Raw genomic sequence first — 4,831 nt, forward strand, 5'->3', positions numbered from 1 at the left:
CGCCTCGCAATACGCGCTGTGGCTGGTTGTGGGAAAACAGTTCGAATAATGACCCGAACATAAGGACATATCACGTCGTTTAAAAAGTTGTCAATTAAAGTATCATTCTCTCTACGGTGGTATGTGAAGATCATTTTGCAGATCCGGACATGGCCTACATGTTCGATAATAACCTTGGAGTATTCGGAAGGAGGAACCCGCCTTGCAATGCCGAAGACAAGACTGCGCGCCGGACTCATCGTCATTGAAGCCTGGTTCCGGGGCTACTGAGGGAGTCCTGGATTAGGGGGTATCTGGACAGCTGGACTATATACATCGTCCGGACTATTGAAGCGTAAAGATACAAGACTCAAGACTTCGGCTGATGTCCGGATGGGACTCTCCTTTGCGTGGAAGACAAGCTTGGCGATCCGGATATTGTATTTCCTTCCTTGTAACCGACTCCATGTAAACCCTAGCCCTCTCCGGTGTCTATATAAACCGGAGAGGATGGTCCTTAGAAGGCCGATCACAATTACAATCATACCATCATAGGCTAGCTCTTAGGGTTTAGCCTCTATGATCTTGTGGTAGATCTACTCTTGTACTACTCATATGTTCAATATTAATCAAGTAGGAGGTAGGGTTTTACCTCCATCGAGAGGGTCTGAACCTGGGTAAACATTGTGTCCCTTGCTTCCTGTTACCATCAGCCTAAGACGCACAGATCAGGACCCCCTACACGAGATCCGCCGGTTTTAACACCGACAATGAGACCCCCACGAGAGTGGAGGGCGCGCCCACCCCTACTGGGTGCGCCCCTGTCTCATGGGCACCTCGTGTGCCTCTCGGACTCTGTTTTCTTGCACGTTACGTATTTTAGTCGATAAAAATTCATTATATATACTCCCGAAGGTTTTGACCACCGTATCATGCAAATATCCTCTGTCTTCGTTTCGAGCTAGTTCTGTTTCAGAGCTAGAGCACCACGGCGTCACCCTCCCTCAACAATGAAGACAAGGATGCTTGGCTATTGAAGATAGAGCTGAAAAGAGAAGAACCGGAGGAGACGCACAAGGATGAAGGGATCCAGAAGGCCATGGAGGTTCAAGTTCCGGCAGTGGAAGAAGAAGACATCCCTCAACTTTTACCTCACCTCTTTACTCCAATAGATATTGAAGCTTTCAAGATGATAGAGTTAGCTCGCATACAGAACAAGTATCTCACACAGGAGAATATTCTGTTGAAGGATCATATCACCGGACTAAAGGGCATTATCCGCAAGCTGGAGGAGCTTTTACGCTCAATGTGCGATTATCCACTGTCATCATCACCACCTTCATCACCTCCGAGGACATAATCACATGGGTATGGGCACTCCCCTCAGCAACTACCAAGCTTGGGGGAGGTGCCCCGGTATCGTATCACCATCACACTCCTATCTTTACCATTTTATTTAGTGCGATCCTTTTAGTAGTATCCTTACTTAGTAGATTAAAGTTTTGATATCAAGTAGTTTTGAGTTTTGCTTTGTGATCTCTTTTTGTAATCGAGTCCGTGAGCTATCTATAATAAAGATTAGTGTTGTGTCAAGGGCTTTGCTATGTTGCTATGATCTTGAGAAAGTAGAAATAATTAAAGAGTTCATATTGATCTTATGGATAGTGAAAACTTCACACATAGAAAGTATGAGGCTTAAAAGTTGTTGAGAGTTGACAAACATAGTTTTGGTCATCGTTGCAATTAATAGGAAGTAATAAGGAAATAGAAGTTTCACATATAAATACACTATCTTGGACATCTTCTATAGTTGTGAGCACTCATTAAGTATGACATGCTAAAAGAGTTGACGTTGGACAAGGAAGACAACGTAATGGTTTATGTTTTCTCACATCTCAGTTAAAGTATATTGTCATTGACCTTCCGAACATGTTGAGCTTGTCTTTCCCCCTCATGCTAGCCAAATTCTTAGCACCAAGTAGAGATACTACTTGTGCTTCCAACTATCCTTAAACCCAGTTTTGCCATGAGAGTCCACCATATCTACCTATGGATTGAGTAAGATCCTTCAAGTAAGTTGTCATCGGTGCAAGCAATAAAAATTGCTCTCTAAATAGTGCGGAGGAAATAAGCTTTATATGATATTGTTATGGAAGCAATAAAAGCGACGAACTGCATAATAAAGGTCCATACACAAGTGGCTATATAAATTGACGTTCTTTCATACTAAGATTTTGTGTATCCAACCCTACAAGCGCATGACAACCTCTGCTTCCCTCTGTGAAGGGCCTATCTTTTACTTTATGTTCTTACTTTATGTTTTTACTTTTAACTTGAGTCAAGGTGATCTTCGCCTTTCCCTTTTTAATTTTATCCTTTGGCAAGCTCCTTGTGTTTGAAAGATCATGATTTATATATCCAATTGGATGTTCATTAGCATGGACTATTATTGTTGACATCACCTAAAGGTGAATATGTTGGGAGGCAACACAATAAGCCCCTGTCTTTCTCAGTGTCCGGCTAAAACTCCATAACCACAAGTATTGCGTGAGTGTTAGCAATTGTAGAAGACTATATGATAGTTGAGTATGTGGACTTGCTGAAAAGCTCTATTGTTGACTCTTTCTGATGTTATGATAAATTGCGATTGCTCCAATGACTAAGATTATAGTTTGTTAGTTCTCAGTGAAGTTTTTGAACCATACTTGATATTGTGAATTGTTTGTTACTCAAGCATAAGAAATCATATGATGGAATCTATATATGTTGTTGTTATAAGAATGATCATGATGCCCTCATGTCCGTATTTCATTTTTATCGACACCTCTATCTCTAAACATGTGGACATATTTTTCGATTTCGGCTTCCGCTTGAGGACAAGCGAGGTCCAAGCTTGGGGGAGTTGATACGTCCATTTTGCATCATGCTTTTATATCAATATTTATTGCATTATGGGCTGTTATTACACACTCTATCTCAATACTTATGGCTATTCTCTCTTATTTTACAAGGTTTACCATGAAGAGGGGGAATGCTGGCAGCGGGAATTCTGGCTGGAAAAGGAGCAAACATTGGAAACCTATTCTGCACTGCTCCAAAAGTCCTGAAACTCCACAAAACATATTTTTGGATTTATTAAGAATTATTGAGCGAAAGAAATACATCAGGGGGCCCACACCTTGGCCAGGAGGGTGGGGGGCGCGCCCCCTCTATTGGTGTCAAAACCGGCGGATCTCGGGTAGGGGGTCCCGATCTGTGCGTCTTGGGCTGATGGTAACAAGAAGCAAGGGACACAATGTTTACCCAAGTTCGGGCCCTCTCGATGGAGGTAAAACCCTACTTCCTGCTTGATTAATTTTGAAGATATGTGTAATACAAGAGTAGATCTACCACGAGATCGTAGAGGCCAAACCCTAAGAGCTAGCCTATGATGGTATGATTGTAATTGTGATCGGCCTTCTAAGGACCATCCTCTCCGGTTTATATAGACACCGGAGAGCTAGGGTTTACATGGAGTCGGTTACAAGGAAGGAAACATAATATCCGGATCACCAAGCTTGTCTTCCACGCAAAGGAGAGTCCCATCCGGACACGAGCCGAAGTCTTGAGTCTTGTATCTTGACGCTTCTATAGTATGGACGATGAATATAGTCTGGATGCCAGGATACGCCCTAATACAGGACTCCCTCAGTAGCCCCTGAACCAGGCTTCAGTGACGATGAGTCTGGCGCGCAGTCTTGTTTTCGGCATTGCAAGGTGGGTTCCTCCTCCGAATACTCCAAGATGGTTATCGAACACGTAGACCGTGTCCGGATCTACAAGATGATCTTCACATACCCTAGTATAAATCCGTTCTGCTGGCAATCTTGGCATGTCATGCCCTTGCATCGTGGCTTGGTCCAACACAAACTGACGCCTCCTGCTCCACCACGAGGCGGTTTTATTGGCACGTCCTGTCAAAGCAGAGATCGTGTTCCCCTTAATATGGGATTTTCATCAATGTGGGCATATGTGACCCCACGGCGACCGTTGGTAGGATCCTGTGTATTTTTTATGAGTCTCAAGCGGTCACGCTGAGGACTCTTGGTATTCATCCCTTTTATAAAGGGGTCAAGGCCTACGCCTCTTTTCCACCTCTCCTGCTCCTTCTCGCACCTCGAGTTCCAACACTCAAGACCTAAGCTCCAACACCCCAAATCCTCCAGTATGTCCGGATCCGATGCAACAGGCCGGTGGGTGGCCTCCTCGATTCAGGAGGAGGGTATCACGAAGCTTAGGGAGGTCGGATACCTGACCGCCGATGTTCAGCACAGGCTTCCTGCTCTGGGGCAAATTATCTCCACGCCGGAGCCCAATGAGAGTGTCGTGTTCACTCCTCACTTCCTCCGAGGCCTGGGCCTCACCCTCGACCCCTTTGTAAGGGGGCTCATGTTCTACTATGGGTTGGATTTTCATGATCTGGCTCCAGACGCCATCCTCCATATCTCGTCTTTTATTATTGTGTGCGAGGCTTTTCTCCACGTCAACCTACACTTCGGCTTATGGCTGAAGACCTTCAATGTGAGGCCGAAGATGATCGAGCGGCGACATGCGGAGTGCGGAGGCGCTATAATAAGCAGGAACGCTGATGCCCCATGGCCAGAGGGTTCTTTTACGAAAGTATCCGACGTATGGCAATGGAGATGGTTCTATGTCACTGCTCCCAGAGGCACAAAGTGGGTTTCTGCCCCCGAGTTCCGCTTGGGCCCTCCGTCACAGTTAGCGTCTTGGACCGATGAAGGAAGGAATTATGGGCCTGCTGGCGATGTGCCAGAACTGCAGAATCGTATCCGGGAGCTTATTGAGAGGGACA

This window comes from Triticum aestivum, chromosome 4B (genome assembly GCF_018294505.1).
Source record: "Triticum aestivum cultivar Chinese Spring chromosome 4B, IWGSC CS RefSeq v2.1, whole genome shotgun sequence".
NCBI lineage: Eukaryota > Viridiplantae > Streptophyta > Magnoliopsida > Poales > Poaceae > Triticum > Triticum aestivum.